The 20,459-nt window shown below is 35.4% G+C and overlaps 1 protein-coding gene across 1 annotated transcript in view; it reads right to left on the reverse strand.

The window, feature by feature from the left end:
- Slc2a13 (solute carrier family 2 member 13) overlaps positions 1 to 20,459 on the reverse strand; it is a 335,517-nt gene that overhangs the window by 115,562 nt on the left and 199,496 nt on the right. The gene's annotated exons all lie outside the window — the stretch shown is intronic.

The raw sequence follows: 20,459 nt of genomic DNA on the forward strand, positions 1-20,459 counted from the left end.
AACCACAGCTTTGCCTAGCATTTCAAGCTATTCTAAAACAAGTTCACTTTATGCACACCTGACCGTAGTGGACATCCAAGCAATATGTAAGGGCAAGGTGGATATTTCCATAGTTAAAAATCAGCAGCTTCCAGATATTTATCAACACTTTCATAGTACTTCAAAAGTAAAATCTATTTTAAATATGTTTAAGTCTCATTGATGCATCAATGGCTTCTGTTTATTACTTTCTAAATTAGCAATGATGATTATTACATGAAACATTAACATGGACTCATTCATTTTGAGAAAAAATGTCTTATTTTTTAAAATAGTATACCACACTTAAAAACTACTATGCAACATGAATGATGAGTTTTACAGATCATACTAAAAGCAGTTTAAGAATATGAATTCTGACAGCTGTTTTAAAAAGGGAAATTACCAGTGGAATTACTCCCATCATCATGAAAATTCTGAATGTTTTGCAGTCAGAATGTGAAGTGATAAAAACTATGATACCAATCCATCCCAGCTTCCAAATCTGTATGCACTTTCACAAAGGCCTGCATAAAAGGTCAAACCTATGTGTGACCACCAAGAAATTAACATAAAAACAAGCCTGAAAAGGCAGAAAATAGGTTAAGAGATAATCCAAATATTATTTTTAAAGCCCAAATAATTTGATACTTGCCATGCTACTAAATTTCAGAATCTCCCCAATGCTTTAGCAATAAAAACAGATAACACTGCACAACTGATTCTTAGAAAAGGAGTTATGAAAAAAAAAAAAAAACAAAACTAAAACCACAGAGGCTGTTTGATGTTTTTATTTTTGATATAATAAAATCATGAAATTCCAAGTGTTCAGCTAGGGGAGACAAATGGGAGTGGTATCAAACTAAGTTATTTTCTGTTTTTTATTTAAAATGAAAAATTACACAAGTATAAAAACTCCTTTTGTGGTGCCAATGTTTTAGAGGCAGTATGCAAAAAAAGAGTGTCCTGGGAGTCAGAAAGCTGAATTCTAATGTCATCTGTGTGGTGTGCTGTCCAGGAAATATAATCCTTCATTCACTGAATATTTATTGAGTGCCTGCTGTATAAGCTACGTGAGTGAGTGATAAGATCCCACAGATGCTATCAGAGTCCGTTGCTGCCCTCATGAGACTCAGTTTAGAATTGGAGAATGAAATGGAAACAAACTGGTTTTAATATCACAAGATGTACAAATTACAGTGTGGCATAAAGGACAGAAAAAATGGTTCATTTCATGGGAGGGTTCCTTGATTTTCCAGGGAATCTAATCTTTGTGTGAAGCCCTGAAAAATTCACATGGGTTGGCCAGCCCAGATGACAATCCAGGAAGGCAACCCAGGTGAAAGAGGCAACATATTTCAGAGACAAAAGAGCTCAATAGCATGCTGGGTTCACGGAGCCTGGGCATTTTACCTTGTCTGAACAAAAAATACAAACAAAAGTAGAGGAGGTAAGCAAGAGGCTGTACCAGAAGCTTCTGTGGAAGGGGCTCAGATATAATGCTTTGTGTTTGGGCTTTACTTTGTAGGCAATGGAAGATCACAAAATGGACTTCAGAAAGAAATAACAGGATGAAATCTCTTCTGTGAAAGATCGCCCCAATGATAAAGCCAAGAGGGTGGAGTGGAGGCAGACTGCACCCAGGGGATGTAGTCTTGAAGCACATGTCAAGTCATCAGAGCAGCAACTGGCCACTGCAGATTATCTGTGATGATAGACACGGTGAGAGTGGGCTGAGGTGCAACTACAACCCGCAAGACTTTCTTGAATGAACTACCCCGAGTTTTATCTTTATTTTCCTTTCTCTAAGACTGGTAAATGTATTTTTTTCTTAAATTGCTGCCATAACAAATCACCACAAGCTTGTTGGCTTAAAACAACACAGATTTATTTTCTTACAGTTCTATAAATCAGAAATCTGAAGAGACTCAGTGGATGTCAGAAACCAAAGGTGTCATTAGGGCTGCACTCCTTTCTGGAGGATCCAGAGGTAAGCTGTTTTCTTGGCTTCTTCCAGCTTAGAGTTTTCCTATATTCTCAGGCCCCTGCCCAAGTCTCACTCATGTGGCTTCACTCTGCCTTCCTCTTTGTTTCCTTTTTCTACATTTAAGGGCCCTGGTGATTACAATGGGCACACTCAGAAAATCTGGGGTAATCTCTCTAATTAAGGTAAACTGATGAACACATGCAATTCAGTCTGCCACCTTTAATTTCCCTGGGCCAAGTAACACAGCATATCCATAGGTTCTAGAGATCCTTGGGAGGAGAGATTCATAGGAACATATTCAAAGGTTCCATATATCTTTGTGGGGGGACATTATTCTGCCTATCACGGGAAAGGTGTTAGTAAACAATAAAATAAGCAAAAGGCCAACAATTAAAAGGAGAAGGCGAGTAATAAAAGATGAGAACAATGTAAAGGGCAATCAGTTCCAGAAAAATTCAGGCAACAACTATATTCTCTTTTATAGGGCAAGGGATGACACATCTAGGTTAGAATAATTCACAAACCTTATTTTAAAAGTCAGATCACGAAATTGCAGAAAGATATGTTTAACTTATATTTTAATATGTGTAAAATTCAGTGTTTTCATAAGCGATGGTATTGGCCAACCTTTTAAGTCATGGGCTATCACTATTTACCAAAGTACACCTTTATGTAGTAGTCTGAATTTTCAAGGGAATGAGTATGCATTCAAAAGTTTCACAAAGCATAAGAGAACCTTCTTCGTTAAAGAACAACATGAACAACTGAACAGAGCTTTCTTTTCCTGTTAGACTCAAAGCAGGAATGCCTGCTCTTTTCAAAGTCATTTCATAATATGGATCAGACACACTATCATCTTTTTAGAGATTCCCCGAGGCAACCTCTGGTCCCCTCCAACAAACCACCTCTCCCCAAGTTGAAAGGCTTAAGAGCAGTGTGTTCTCACAGAGACCAGCTTCACAACCCTTTGTGGAGGCTTAGGAACAGAAAAGACTGGAATTGTACGTGCACTGCTATCTCAGAAACTATGAGATACCCAGCTTCCACTCTCAAATTTTAAATCTAAGACATAATAGCCCTAGAAAATATGTATGCTTCAGTAATGATCACTTATCCTCATGATGACTTTGAACTACAAAAGAAAGAATTAACATGGGTACCTCATGTGCCTAGCAAAACACATCTATTAATTCCTGTTTGAACAAAGCATTTCCTAGGAATTGCTAATTTTTTGGTTTCTTAAGACCATCGCCTATCCTTTTCCACTACTGCCAATATTACAGAGCTTAACAGCAAGAAGTAGGCACTCAGTAATTGTTGAATTTATTCAATTTGTCTGCCACAAAATGTCAAAAAGGAATTAAGAATGTTTATAATCAAAAACTACCTGACAGAAGTGCTGTAATGAATGTTGATTGGTAGGAGAGAGTAGGAGACATAGAAGATGATCACATGAAAACTTTAGCTGCGTAACCACTAGAAGAGAGCTCTAAAATTCATGGCAATCAAGGCAAGATAGTAAAGGACACTCTTAACTGTCTTACAAAATAAAAGACAAAACTTTACTGGCATGAAATTATAAAGACTTTGATATCATGAATAAAAGGGATATGGAACATACTCATCCTGACAGTGAGAGTTAAGTAGGTAAAATTAACTGCTGAAATTTAGTCACAATTAGTTTGATTTATGGGGCACACAGGTGTAATGTTTGAGCAGTATTCCAGAAACTCCAAAATAGTCATCTACTAACCTTGCCTTACTCAGCAGTCTTATGAGTCATGTTCACAGTGGGATAGAGGCCAAGCTAAATGAGAAGACTAGAATTTACAGAGTAGTTGAGTAAACATAAGCCCTTGGAAATTTCCATTATCTAAGTTATGAGGGTTTTTTTTTTGTGTGTGTGGCTCTTTTAAGAGCTCTCAGTATTATAAAATACATTTATACTACATAACAAGGCACACTGAGTACAGTATATAAAATGTTATCCTAATAAAAGTTCTTTTAAGTAAATTATATTTCTAAGTTATACAGTCAAAACATAGGTAATTATGGAAAACACATGAATGGTTTTAAGAGAAAAATGTTTTAATCAATGCAGAAAAAATAATTTTAAAATTTTTAAACATGTTTTCACGTATTTTTTACACAGAAAATTCACCTTGTACATTATTAGATGCAAGATATAAAACCGAAAATAAAATAGTAAAAATTAGGAATACACATAGACATGTGTTTTAAGGTAACATACTAGTGAACCCTATCATGCTATTCTTTTTTCTTTTAATATATTTTAGTTATACATGGAGACAATATCTTTATTTTATTTATTTTTAATGTGGTGCTGAGGATTGAACCCGGTGCCTCACAAGTGTGAGGCAAGTACTCTGTGACTAAGCCACAATCCCAGCCCCTATCATGCTGTTCCTAAATCAAACAATGATGCAAAAATCATCGTAGTCCTCAGAACATAATTACTAATATAACACTAATATAACTAACTTTTAATGTATTACCAAAAAAAAAAAAAACAAAATTTAGATGATTTTATTAGTGTTTTAGGAAGAAAAAGAAAAAGAAATGTGCCAAAGTAACTTCTAAGGAGATAGCTCCTGACCTTTCCCAGCATGATCATATACTCCACCTAAGAAACTAGTCCACTTGTTCTGGCTTTATCCTTTCGGAAAAATCAGGAAAGATCACTAACTTGTCTCATCCAGCACAACCAGATCACAGACCTTCCTTTAAGTATCATTAAGAATGAAAGAAGTTCTCTAATGTGACCTTTAATTCATCAGTTTTCCAAATAACCCTAGTAATTCTTTCCCTAAAATATACTTCCTAGGGGAACTCAGTGTTTAGGGCTTCACACAGGCTCAAATCTTGCCATTTTTTGAGCTGTATGGATATCATGTTCAGAGCGACTGTTGCCGAACCTGTTTATGTCTGTTACTGCAATTATCTTAAAACATAATAAATAAATCAATTAATTGTACATGTTAAAAGAGTTGTAATAAAAACCAAACCCTAATTTTGGGAAAGAGTCAAGAAAGATAAGTTATTAAAACTGTATAACACAACCTTAAAAAAATTAGAGATAAAATGTGAAAGTCTAGGAAGATTCTGTCCTTGCTTTTCTTCTCAAAAGTTATGTTTTAGTTCTTGTTCTGTTTTAAAGAAACTAAAATTTAAAATTCATAGATGACAATATAAGTGTGTTTATGTAAGAAAATCAATGTGGAAGCAGGTTTATGACTACATTTCAGACACTTACTAATGTTTATTTTAATAAATGAATGGGATGTGACCCTGCTACCCCTTTGACCTTGTATATTTATTTATTTATTTACTTACTTACTTACTTATAGATGGACACAATATCTTTATTTGTGGTGCTGAGGATCAAACCCAGTGCCTCACATGTGTGAGACAAGTGCTTTGCCAATGAGCCACAACCCCAGCCCCCTATATCTTTATTGAAATATAATTCATGTATCAAAGCTTTACCTTTTAGGCATATAATTAAGATACACTAAGTGAATTTTAGTCTGTCCAATTTTTAAACTTCTTAAATAATTATAATAATGTTAAGAATAAAGTATTCAAATAATCCAGAGGGTTTAGAGAAAAGAAAAAAAAAGTTCCTTGGAGTGGGATAAAGGGCAAGGGTAGAGGGCGATGTCCTGAATGCTTCCGATGCACTCTCCACTTCCATCCTCATCCTCATTTAGCTATACTCCTTCCCACTTCACTGACCACTTTGAGTTACCAGGTGCCCTGATCACTGGAAAACCACTTTAAAAATGACTCCATATCAAAGGAGGCTTAGGGAGGAGGATCTCAAGTTTAAGGCCAGCCTCTGTAACTCAGTGAGATTCTGTCTTGAAACAGCAAAAAAAAAAAAAAAAAAAAAAAAAAAAAAAAGTCAGGAGTTGTAGCTCAGTGGTAGGAGCACTCTTGGGTTCAATTCCTAGTAGCCCATGCACCCACACACACCCACAAATACACACAGATTACCTATGACTTAATTTTTATGCTAACACTGACACAAACTCCTCTTTCCATCATTTTATTATGTACTTAGTTTCAAGTTGTGCCCATCTAACCCCTCATTAAAGCAAAGGTGACAGTCTATTTAAAATTCTTCTCAGGAGGTTTAAGAGCCTGAGTGTGAAGGGAAAAAAAAAAAAAAAAGGGCAGGTCATGGCATTTGTTTCAGGAAGAATATTGCTCTTAGGACTGACTTCAAAGGGAATAAAATGATATTTTATTTTAAGCGCTAACAGCCTTGAACATTCATGAGTAAAAAAGTTTGCAAGAATGTTTTATTCTATATAAAAACATTTTAGAGCACGGTCACAAAGAATGTGATTATGCAAAGATATGTACTTTTATGCACATTATTTATAACTCTATCTCTTGTGGAATCACAAACTGGGAAAACAGATCAGGAGCATGAGAATGAAGTGACGAAAAAAGCAAAGTACAAAAGTATGCAAGGGCAGAATCTCACTTAATTAAAGGCAAAATAAATAAACCACAATATCAGACAGATAATCTCAAGGTGGTGAGATTAAGGTATGACTTTTCTTCTTTATGTTTCCCATTTTCCATAAACACACATTTCTTAAATTTTTGTGTATTAAAATTTTGTAGATTAGAATATGCTATACATTGTATTCAAGCACCATTAGCTTCCAACTCTGTGAACTAAATATAATATTACTTTAAGGAAATAAAATAATCATGAGAAACTCACATTGTATGTTTGTCTTCAGAGAGACTTTTTTTTTTCCTTTTCCAGACTTAGTATTTTGTTCAACAGAATAAACCATGCCCTTTACCTCCTGGTGCTGACATACTACAAACAAGACATGCTAATAATCCTTTCTTAACTACCCAATTCAACAAATATTTAGACATGGTGATGGCAACAGACTTTTTAAACAGAAATAAGTGCATAATGGACTGCTATGCAGTGGAAGGAAATAAAAAAGATGATATTATGGTTTAGATATGAGGTATCCCACAAAAGCTTATGTGTGAGACGATATAAGAATGTTTCCAGATGAAATGATTGGATTACGAGAGCTTTAACCTAAGCTGGGTGGTGACTGTCGGTAGGTCACTGGGGGCCTGCCTTTGTTGTTTATATTTTGTCCCTGTGAGCAGATATCTCTCTGCTTCCTGGTTGCCATGTCTTGAGCTGCTTTCCTTCTGCCATGATGTTCTGCATCACCTTGGGTCCAGAGCTATGGAGCTGGCCAACCATGGATGGAATGAACCTCTGAAACCATGAGGCAAAATAAAATGTTCCTCCTTTATGCTGTTCTTGTCAGTTCTTTCGGTCACAGTCGTGCAAAGCTGATTAAAACATGGGGATTGTTGGGGAAGACGGGACTTAGCATTCTACTGAGGGAGACTGTCCATCACACAAAAGCAGCACAACAATGGGCCATGCTCTGTGAGAGCAGTAAGGCAAGATGCAGGTGGAACATGAGGGTAGTAATTAACTGTTTAAGCATCCAAACAGCTTGCCAGTGATTCCAGTTAGCCACGTGGTTGTTTCCCACATTCCAGTTCTGAAAAATCTATGAAGAGGCAAAGAACTCAAGATGCTGTTTACTGTGTGGTTTAGTTGGGGAGAGCATTTAAACTCAGACAAAAATGACACACAGGAGAATGGGAATGGACCAAAGATATGCAAGTCATAATCTGGATGATAAACGCCTATTTGATTTACTAACTAGAAAAACTGTAGTGGCAGAAATGGACATTAGAGCCAGCAAGGAAATTCTTGGTTTTGATTTCATAGCAGGTGACAATTATCTGAGTGGAGATAGTGTTAAAGAAGTACCTTTGATGCAGGGGATCTGGGATAAAACAGAAGGGGAGCTCTACCCACAGAGTTCATGCAGCAGAAAAACTGAGTCTGGTAGCATGCACCCCTGGGGAAAAGGATGCTGTAAAAGTCATTAAAATTTCTCAGCTCCCAAAGGTTTTTTTTTTTTTTTTTTTTTTTAATGCTCCTTTAAAGGTTTTTTAGAATGACTTCTCTAACTTGGAATTATTTAATGTTTACTCTCCACCCTGATGAAGAGGGGGCGTAGAGAAAAGAAGCAAGAGGTGAAGGAGAGTGTGTAACTGTAACCAAGTACTATAAGAAGGACTAAGAGAGTTTCCTGTAGCAAATATTCTATATTTGGTACATTTTTTTCCTGACTCTCTTTTCTATAAAGTGGATAGAAGAATTGCATGGCATGGTTTAACTATCGCAAGTATCGAAACGTATACCTATGAGTTTAGGTTATTAGAATCGATTCTCTATAAGAATACACAAGTATTAAAGGGTATGTACCACCACCAAAGCACCCAGAGAGAAATCGTTCCTAGTAGCATAAAGGAATGCTTATGATCAGTGGGACAAGTGAGCTGTCTCTACCTTAGACACACTGAATCATGGAACAACACCTCTTCCTTTTTGTATTGGCTGCTAAAATGTTTAGAGCAACATGGATCTCAGACTTTGGTATGAAACAAGAATGATTTGCAGATTGTTAACAAATGAAAATTTAAGGACCATCCTCTGTCCATCTTTACCCTCACATCCAGGATTGTGATAGATTTTAAAGGAATTTGGTCGTTCCAAGACCACTTTGAAAAGGACAGGCTTTGTGACCCTGTTGGTACAGCCCCTACTTACTCTATAGCAAGTTTCTTGTGTAGAAACCATGTTTTCCTACTTTGACCTACTTCCTAAGCCACCAATTTTAACGTTTATTTTACCACCTATAGTCCTTCTGTATATTTAACTACACTCTCTCAAACTGTGGGAAAAAGGGGGGGGTGAGTAAAGTGAATAAAGACTTTAAAATTAATATCGATAAATCTTATTTTTCCTCTTTCAAATATAATAGAAAGAAAGCTGATCGATTTTTTAATAGCAGAGGAACCAGTTAAGCTATAACAGCCCTGGGGAAAGAAACTGCAAAGGGAGGCCTGACATACCGATGTATTATTAAATAGTGAATTAAGCTGCTAGCTTGATGTGGGCACACTGACAGCACTGTGCCCTTTGATGTTCAAACGGAAAGCCCTAAAATTGTACTTGGTTCATTTCTAGTGCACACATGCAGCACCAGGACCGGCTTATTCCATTATTAGCAAAACTGAAGAACCTTTCACAGATGACAGAAAAAAAATTCTCATGTTTATACATGAAAAAAATGACCTGAAGAAGAAAAGCATACATGTATTGAGGGAGTACTGCATGAAGGGTATGAATTTTAATTCTTAAGATATCACAGTGAAGCAACTGAATCATCTAGCTAATTCTGCAAAACAAAAGGAAAAAAAAAAAAAGAAAATTAAGCAAATACTTTTGAATTAAACATTTTTCTAAGTCCAAATTAAGTGTATTGTCTTAACTATGTTTCTCTTTGTGTGTGTAAAATCGATTTCAGAAATGCTCTTTTCATCCCTGTTTCTTATGATGAAAATATAACGCTGTGTCATTGGAAAATATGGACTAGAAAAACAACAAGAAAAATAACTAACATTACTGAGCTTTTTTTGAGTCCATAAGACTCAATTTTAGGGTCAGGATAAGGGAAGAAATCATCCCATGATAAAAGAAGAAATGGAGAGATACCATCTATTGGCACTTATTAAATGCCAGGTGGTATCCAGATGTGCTATGCATATATACCATTCAATCAGTGCAAACATCCTATGGGACGCAAACTTGAAAAGAGACAATACTAAGCATTTTACGGTGCAACTAGCTCCTCGGAAAAGCTCTAGATTCCATTCTCACAATAACACAGGGTTCCTAAGAGACTGTGAAGTGTTCTTATTCATTTTATTCACTCTACATACAGGGCAAAACATGAACCCTCATTCATATTTACTGCTTTACTTGTTTTTAAATAGAAAGTATTTTCATTTCTATAAAGTCTTTAGCTTAGCACTTATGCTGCTGAATAAGTTGTCACTGACAGTGAATTTCATAAAACAAAACAACCATAAAAGCAATTAGTTAGAAAGAGACCCCAAAGATGGGCAGATGGGCAGGCAGTCTGTTAAAGGGATACCTTTGAAGTACACTGCCCTCAGGAGGGATATATAGCACCAGCCCTGGCCAGTCTCAGAAGCCCAGACATCTAAACTCTCCTCTCCATTGAGAGCTCTAGTGAAAATACACTCAAGGAGCAGGCTTAACAGGAGAATGTAAACAACAAAGAGAGTCCTTTTGCAAATGACTGAGAAGATGTCTGCTCCCTCTTTATTATGGCAATCAATGGTAGGGCAAGGAATTATTAGATATTCAGCTTTCCTTAAGTACCCATCGGCAGACTTTCTTTTCCATCTAGATGCTTCTATTCCAGTGACCACTGCTGACATCTGGGTTAGATATTCTAACTACATGGAAAAGTAACTAATTGTTCTGTTGCGAAGGCCATTGTTACATTTAACCTAAATACTTTGTTTACAAAAAGTTTCTAGATTTTCTTTCTTCTTGGCAAGAAAGGCATAGAAGTGACAATATCACCTGTGTTGAGAGGAGAAGCATGAACCCAGAGCTAAGAAACATGTTTACCCTTGTCACTCATGGGTGGACATAAAAAAGAAACCTGGGAGGCTTTTATAAGGGAGAAAAGGTAAGGAAATAAATTAGCGCCTATAATGTCCACACTGGATTGCACCCCTGCCAACTCTTGCTTACAGCCCACTAAGACCTCTGCCAAATTTCTGACATACAGGACTGTCAGATAATAAATTTGTGAATTTTTTAAAATTTTTTTTAAATTTATTTATTTATTTTAGTTTTAGGTGGACAAAATATCTTTTTTATCTATTTTTTATTTTTATGTGGTGTTGAGAATTGAACCCAGTGCCTCACGCATGCTAGGCAAGAGCTCTACCACTTGAGCCACATCCCCAGCCCCAGTGAATTTTTTAGTCACTAAAATTTGCAATATTTTGAAGCAACAACAGAAAACTATACATACACTGATACCATGCATTTTAGGACTGGTTAACAAAATTAAGGCCTAGCCAGAATAATTCTACACAGATATTAAGGACATGTTTCAAGATAATAGGTAACAACATGAAAAAATAGTACCACACTAATAGTAAGTAAAACATTTATATACTGGAACATAGTATGTGATTTTAATTTTCTAAGTTTCAGTATAGATGCACAATTAGGAGTTTGCTGTCATCTTTGGGAGGTGGGATTTTGAGTAACTTAAATTTCTTCATACTTTTTAAAGTTTGAACAACATTGGAAATTACTGACTGAAAATCTCTCAAAGTTTCAAAAGTAATGTTTTGCTTTTTTTTTTTTTTTAGTGAAATTTGAGAATGTATTTAAGATGCCAGTCTTCTGGGATACCTTTGAAGTACACTGCCCTCAAGAGAGATACATAGCACCAGCCCTGGCCAGTCTCAGACGCCCAGACAGCTAAACTCTTTACCAACTATTCCCCTTGCCCCCACCCCCATCATTTTCAGTCAGGCTACTGAGTTCCAGGCTACATGTGGGGATGACCATTACTACAGCATCTTTACTTCTTTGGTCTTCTGACTCCTCTACTGAACTCTCAGCCTTCCCTTCACTTTTTAGTCCAAGAGCCTATGCTTTCACAGAAGGAATAAACTAGTCTTCAGTTCCTGTTTCATAAGAAGAGCATAAATAGTTTAAGCCAAAGAAGACAGGAGTCTGTGATGTATCTTGAGAAAGCACATGAGTATTTCTGATTGTGTCTCAGCTCTTCTGCGTCTTCAGCTAATGAACTGTAGGAGTCCTGAAAATACATTGCTTCAAGGACTCTATAATGAGGACTGAAACAAGAACTTGGAATTAATGGATATTCTTTTCTGCAGGCCTATTACTCTTGATAATCTTTAAGATAAATACCATTATTGCATTTTTATATATTAGAAACTTGGAGGCTTAAAGAAGTTGTGAACTTACTTGAGGTTAGTGTTAGGGACAGGCTCAGACCCAGGCTCATTCTATAAACCACATTACTGCTAAAATCTATCTGTGCTCAACATTAATATAGCTTTTTCAGACATTCAGAAACCATTTCCATTCTTTGCTATGAAATTATAGTTTTTGTAAGTGATTGGATCACAACTATTTGTTGTCTAAGGTTCTTTTTTCTTTCTTTTCAAAAATATTTGAAGATACCATAGGAAGAGAATAATCCTATGTTGAAAAGTAACACTTATGGGAATAATGAATATGGTTTGTGAGTGGTTAAATCAAATCTGTAAATTCATACATTAATTTAACTTTAATCATACGAGATCTATCAGGTCTATCTAGCCTCAAAAGTTTGAAAATCACCTAAGAGCAGGCACTCTATTGTGGTTTACATTCCCACCACTGCTACACAAGGCATGCTATTTATATTCTAAGTGGGAAACCAGCCTGAACAGAGAGAAAGCCATGGCTGCACTTCTGTAATGAGTAAGGCTGTGGCTAACCCCATCTCCTTAACCTGCATGACCTGAAACAAGTTGGCAAGGTCACAGTTTCTCATCCTTTCAACTTATTCAGGTTTTATGGGGAGAAGAGCTAATGTGTGTGGCTTTACTGCTCCCTGGAGCAGACCCAGAGGACCTACTATTGGAACTGTACTGTTTATGATGTTATCATTGTGACTTATCTGCACAACTGTTGAGGCTTTGAGAAATGTTAGTCAAAAGGAAGGCCCCCCCGCCCCGGTTTTTTTTTTTTACTTTAATCCTTATTTTCATTCTCACTGTTTTCTTTTTTCCTGATAAACTGAGCACAGTAAGTAAGTACACCAATTTTTAAAAGTATTCTCATGAGATTGCCACTAAAAACACAACCACAGCAAACAAGCAATTAATAAATATAAAACAAACCCAGCCATTTTTTTAAAAAAAATAAGAAATATCACAAGCTTCAAAATAATGACATAAAAGTCCTTTGTGACAGAGAAGACCAAAAATTTCTCTCTAAAGACAGCAAGTGAAAAGCAAAGATATAAAGACAAAAGTCATATTATATTTTCTGCCTCTGTTTATAAACCAAGGTTGTAGGATAACATTATCATTGAGCAAAGAACAAAAGGATACAAACCCTGACACTTATATTAACAATTTACCAACCCATATATCAGCAATAAAAATTTAAAATTTTAAGTAGATTCTAACTTTGATATTATAATTTGGTTTAATCTACTCTAAATTATAATAAGATATTTCCATATTATTGAGATAAAAGCCACAATAAATATAGTCTATTTCCTAAATCTAGGAAAATGCTCAGCAGTGTTCTATGTAGTGGGTTGAGATTTTTCATAAATTCATTTTATCTACATATATTTATAGAAAATAAGGTATTCATTTAAAAATGTGTAGCTTTTTTTTTAAAAGATAGAGAGAGAGACAGAGAGAGAGAGAGAGAGAGAGAGAATTTTAATATTTATTTATTTATTTTTTTAGTTCTCGGCGGACACAACATCTTTGTTTGTATGTGGTGCTGAGGATTGAACCCGGGCCCGCACGCATGCCAGGCAGGCGTGCTACCGCTTGAGCCACATCCCCAGTCCCCTAGCTTTTTTTAATAAAAATAAAAGTCATGATTAAAAGTAGGAAAAGCAATTCTAAGTAAAAAAACTTATCTTTTGTGCAATACAAATTGTATAATTTTTTAAATGTGCGTTTGTGAATGGTATCCTGGATCCAGTTTTAATTTTTGAATATCTTACTAGTTGGATTTAAAAAAAAAACAAACATTTTTTTGTTTTTTGTAATTTAAGTCAACAAATAGTATGTTCAGATTCTGTTACTAAATGAAAACAATGTTTCAATTTTTATTAATTTATTTATTTTAATTAAGTATATATGACAGCAGAATGCATTTTGATTCATTGTACACAACTGCAGCACATCTTCACATTTCTCTGATTATACACAATGTAGTGTCACACAATATGTGTAATCATACATGTACTTAGGGAAATGATATCCATCTCTCTGCACTATCTTTCCTGCCCCCCAAAACCCCTCCCCAACCTCCCTCCCCTTTGCCCAAAGTTCCTTCATTTTTCTCATGCTTCCCAGTCCCCTTTATGGATGGCATCTACTTATCAGAGAGAACATTCAGCCTTTGGTTTTGGGGGATTGGCTTACTTTGCTTAGCATATTCTCCAACTCCATCCATTTACTTGCAAATGCTATAATTTTATTGTATTTTAATGCTGAGTAATATTCCATTGTGTATATATACCACAGTTTCTTTATCCATTCATCTATTGAAGAGTAGTAGGTTGCTTCCACAGTTTAGCTACTGTGAATTGAAATGCAAATCAAAACTACTCTAAGATTTCATCTCACTCTAGTCAGAATGGCAGTTATTAAGAATACAGACAACAATAAATGTTGGTAAAGATGTGGGGGAAAAGGCACAGTCATACATTGCTGGTGAGATTGCAAATTGGTGCAACCAATCTGGAAAACACTATGGAGATTCCTTAGAAAATTTGGAATGAAACCAACATTTGACCCAGCTATCCCACTCCTTGGTCTATACCCAGAAGACTTAAAATCAGCATATTATAGTAAAGCAGCCACAGTGTTTCAATTTTAAAGTCATAGAATTGAAAAAATAAATTCATTCTATTTACTGAACAATAAATAAATGACTACAACTAATGCATTAGTAATGTAAATGCTTTAAATCAGTGAAATAAAAAGTAAGTAATCTATTTTTAAACATTTTAGTACATCTGGTCAGGAGTCAGAATATCTTAGCAAATGTTTAGTGGATTTTACCAAATGTCTTTGCAAACATTTGGCAAACATGGCCACTCCAGGCTTCTGCTAGAAGTTTCATGTCACAAGGGCTTTTCATATAGAATTAGATCAATAAACTGAACTGAAAATGGACTTTGAAAGCTTTGAGGTCAATAAAAATCATGGTCACCTTAAAATAGAACTAAAAATTTATTTTGTTTTATTGTGCACAATTCTAACTCACTGAACATCAGTTACCCCACAGGATGAATCTGCTTTATAGATCATTAATGTGATGAATCACAGTAGAAAACAATGTTTTCTTTAAATTTTTTCTCAGATCCATAATCAACATTCAGATAATCAAATTACTAATATCTTTAATGATTTAGTCAAGTAAGAAAACAAATGTTAAAAAGGAATAAATACAGCCTTTTAGTCTATGAAAAACTTTGTCCACTTGAAGTAATTTAGCCTTAATATTGGGGTGATTAAACCCAGACCAAATATACATGAAAAAGTAAAAATTCCAACATTGAAATGATTAGAAGAAAAAATAAAATTAAACTTATATTTTGGGGGGTACTTTTAATATACATGTTTTTAAAAGTCAAGGCAAACAACTAAATTGCATCAGCAATCATTAAGTCCATGGTCCTTCCAAAGGGGTGAATACAGGAGGCAGCTAGCAGTTAAAAAACAAAACAAACAACAACAACAACAAAAAAAACAAGTGCAAAGATTAGCGAATAAAGCAAGGAGACAAGAGAAAGATAAAGGACAGAAAGTGGAAAGAAAAAGGAAAGAAAGGAAAAAGGAAAAAGGAAAAGAAGATATAGAAATGAAATTATGGAATGCTCACAAGAACCATTCTAACCACTGCTACAAGGAAATTAGCAAGATGAATTTCATATATGTGCTTGTGAACTCCTACGACCATGAATCATCCTGCAGGGAAAAAGATGAAACCCCAACCAGCAGCGGCAGAACTCTAACAGGAGGTGGGTCTGCCTCTGCTGAATGCACCTCAGGATGTGACTAAACTGCAGATGTTATTTTCCAAAACACAATTTAATTTCAAGAAGAACATAACAGTGCTCAATGGAGTTTAATTTCTAAAAACTTGAAGGATATTGATATTTAAGATTTCAAGTATTTTATAATATAACCTATTTACTATTTATTGCCAGTTTTTACATAATCAAGATTTAAAAAGTCATATATGCTTTTATGGAGAAATTATTTTACCAATAATGAGACAAAAATATTTGCAATTTTTATGATTGTTAGAATCAAGCTACAAGCAAGGCAAAAAGGCATGCCCTTTCCTCATGCATGGGAATTTCAACTTCCTAGAACGTAGAGTGGAATTTAAAGGTATATCCTCAATTCTTTTAACTTTTAACCTAAAAGAATGTGATGAAAAAAGTACCAAGGAGGAGACAAACGAGTTCTAACCTCAGTTCAATGCTTGTTTTCCTGAAGACAAGCAACTGATACCAGTTGATAGTTATTCCTTTATCAGTATTCCTGTGAGCTAAAAGGTCTCTGGAGTAAGAAAGGTGGCTTTGGTCATTCTTTCTGGGAGGCAATAGCTCCATCTGTTGAAAAAGGGGATGCGCAAGTCAACACGCCTTTGGCTGAGGCGGGTTAAAATAGAGTAAGCATTTTAGAAGAACATAGCTCTGCTGCGCCAGGCTGCACAGCCTGTCTATAAGATAAACCCCAGTGGAGCTCCCAATTTCAGGATCTCAAGATCCCTGCTTAGTAGAAAACTATTAGGACAATTCCCAGCTCCTGCCTTAAGTATGTAGGAAAGAGATGCAGCTGTCCCATGGCTGAAAGCAGTAACAAGGTGAAGCTGTTGTAATGTTTCCACGGGGAATATCTATCTGCTGGACTACAACCTCTAATGCCAGGCTGGGCAGCGCTGCCCAAAACTGCCTGTGAGGATGGGATGTTTTATATCTGCTCTGTCCAATCTGGCAGGAAGCAGCCACATTCAGTTTTTGAGAATGGGAAATGTGGATTATGTGGCGAGGAAGGAAATGTTTTATTTTATTAATTAGTATAAACTTTTATTAAAATAGACACACGTGACCAATGGCACAGTTAGAAAATTGTTAATTGATTGACCGAATATAATATTTTCATTGTAGAGAAATTAGAAACTACCAAATATTATTAAAAACCACTCTTCTTTCACTTCCTATCATTATTTGCATTTTTGTTACAAAATGCATTTTTGTTATATGCTTGGCACAGAGTAAACACTTGACATTAGCTGTAATTAATCATAGCAACTATTATTAATGACTAACACGCTATTATATTGAGGAGGCATTATTAAATTTAATAATCCATCATTGTTGAGAATATAGATACTGATTTTTATTCTCATATAAAGCTCTGCAGTGAACATATTTGTATAATTTGAACATTTTTTTTCTATTTGTAGGAATATTCCATTAGAAGAAGTTTCTAGAAGTGGATATGATGCATGGGTCAAATGTTTCTTTTTAAGACTGTGACATCTATTATCAAATTACTACACAGAAAAGAACCAATGAAAACTTGAAATCCAAATCATTAGAAGGAGGAGATGATAGTAATGAATACAGTACAGTGGAAATGTTTAGGTTCTAAACATCTCACAATTACATCAGAAAACTCTTCAATTTACCACAATAACAATAAATAGTATTTGCATATTCATTTGATGACTGACATACCACATTCTGCAGCTCAATAGCTCCACAGTAGTCAGCAAACATCCCCCATAATCAGTGGTGCTTGGATTACTATTTCTTCATCAAAGCACCAGGTAAAACAGCTGGTTTGTTTTTAGGGCCATTTTATCTGTAACATCTGTATCTTTAAATTGAGGAATCACACTCAAATCAGCATGATACTCAAACTACGAGAGACACACAGAGAATTGAGACCTCATGAGGAAAGCGCAGATTGCAATTTCCCATTTCACTGCTCAATCTAGGGCATATGTTCATGGAATGGAACCAGAGGCACCCACACTGTTTACATCTCTCTTGGTTATTCTCTCAGCATGAAAGAATTAAATGTGCAAATGGGTGATATTACACATTCAGGATATTTAAACAGAATGTTTAATATGTTATTTTTCTTTGTGTATAAAATGAAAAGATGAAAAGAACAAAACGGACAGGAGAGAAGGAAAAGAAATATAGAGTGGAAAAATGTGTGCATGCACCAGAGAAAAACCATTATAAAAATTGGAAATGTGTCCTCTTTTCTCCCTACGGGTATACAGTATCATTTCAAGGTGCTGCTCATATTGCTTGCAATAAATTAAATGGTGGTTTAACCTCTGGTATATACTACAGATCTCATGTTTTTAAGATCTACAAGGTTACTTAAAATCACAGGGAATATTGTTTTCATCACCAAAATGAAATCTAAAAAAAACAAAAAAAACATGTTTATAGTAGGTTTAACACTTTAGAGATAGAGGTTAGCATGAACTTATTTATACCTTTATAGACTAACAGAAAGAAAAAAAGATATAATGGAATTGAAATAATTTTACATGTATTTAGTTCATGGTTTTAGAGATCTACTATGAATGAGGTAAACTGCACACTGATTTCTTAATCAAACTCAAAGAAACAAGCAATTGGGAAATAAATTATCATATGAGGTCAATGCCTATGGACTCTGCATCTTATTTCCTCCCGAACTGCATATGAAAGGTTGATAGTTTCTAGGAAACAATTGTTCATAAAAAGCTCATTTCCTTTCTTCAAAGGGATGGGAAGTTAAATTACTGTGCTTAGAAAATGAATAATTAGAGAAAGAGACAAAAATCAAAAGACAATAGGAATAAAGTAATAATTTGAGTTCAATTAGCGATTTCTATTTATTTATTTGGTAATGGGGACTGAACCCTAGGGCTGATTAACCTTTAAGCCACATCCCCAGTCCCTTAAAAAAATGTTTTTTTTTTTTTTTGTTTGTTTCTTTGTTTTTTAAATTGAGACAAGGTCTTGCTAAGTTACTTAGGGCCTCCATAAATTGCTGAGGCTGGCTTTGAACTTGAAATCCTCCTGCCTCAGCCTCCTAAATTACTGGGATTATAGGTGTGCATGACCATGCCCAGTAAATTAGCAAATTTAGATGGAAAAATAAGGCTAAAATCTAAATTGATCTGATAGGCAAAGTTCTAGTTACTTACACAAAATATGAAAAATATTCTGGACTGAGATATGGCATCTATTCCACTATACATTTACATATAAGACTTAAGAATATGAAAGGCGGGTTTCAGAAGTGGGACCTAATCTATGGACCCTTTTCATCATAATACTGTGCCAGATACATAAAACTCCTTTAGGGTAAACTTTCCCAAAAGGCACACAAAAATAGCTATAAAATTTCTCAGCTGGACCAGTGATTCTTAAGTGGCAGAGGTAATGGGAACGATAAGCATTTGTTGTGCTTTTGGTCTCCCAGGACCTCTTCATCTCACTTTGGGAAAATATGGCTCTTGGTCCTGTTTTGAGGGGATAGATAGAATAGAGGAAGCTCATGTCAAGATCCTGAGAGGCCTCCATATGTGATTCACAGGGGTACATGGCAAAAAACAAATTCATGAACTCTAACTTTCAATTTTGGTTTTTGCTTAGAGGGAAAACATGAGGTTGTAACTTGTATAGCCATCTTATGATATCTATATTTATATCTATATCTATATCAGAACAGCAGCGAAGTTCAGAAATGAGACATTATTTGAGCTGTGCATGAAATTCAAGCAAACTATGCCAAGACTGCTCAGTTATGAGAATCAAGCTAAATTCCCATTTAGCTTAAGTTTTCTGTCACTAAAAACTAGAGGGTAGGAAAGCAAGGAAGGTAGACTGACTGCTGTATCTCACTGGGCCAATTTGTCCAGGAGTCTCATATCTGGACTACAGAAATAACAGACAAGATGCAGCTATCCATCAGATTTCCTGCTTCTAACTATCGATTAAAAAAAAAAAATCCAGATTCAGCTTCTGTTGAGCATCCCCAGAAGGACACTCCCAGTCTCACGGATTCACCAAAAGGATTCAATAGCACCCAGAAATTGTTATATATATGAATGTGATTGCAGCAAAAGGCTAATGGAGCAGAGAGAAAAGACCCAATAGGCTGAAACCTGGAGAAAAGGAGCCCAAGAATTTAAGGGTTTTCTAAAATATCATTTACACAAAAATCATGATTTCTTCAGCAGCAAGTTAAGCCAACACCTGTGAAATATTGTCTACTAGGGAAGTTCATTAAAGATTCATTGCTTAGGAATCTTGTTGGGATCTAGTCATCAGAAGCACTGCCTGCCTAGCATGTACCCACATTCCAGACTCTCAGGAAAACAGATGTTCCATATAAACAGCACTTTTCATGCAATTTAGATAGAGTAAGCATCTGAAAACAGATGCTCTCAGTTCTTCAGTGTTTATCATTCAAGTTCCTGAACATCAGCCAAAGGCCACCTTCACAAGCAGGCATTTGTCAGGGTAGTAGTCTCAGATTTGCTGTGTTATTTTATTTTTTTATTTTTTACATACTGCCTTTCTTTTGGGGTACATCAAGATTTCAAATCCACATGCCAACTGTGTTTTTGTTTGCTGAAGTGAATGTCCTCTCAGATACTGCAGAG

This window comes from Callospermophilus lateralis, chromosome 4 (assembly GCF_048772815.1).
Source record: "Callospermophilus lateralis isolate mCalLat2 chromosome 4, mCalLat2.hap1, whole genome shotgun sequence".
Classification (NCBI taxonomy): Eukaryota; Metazoa; Chordata; class Mammalia; order Rodentia; family Sciuridae; genus Callospermophilus; species Callospermophilus lateralis.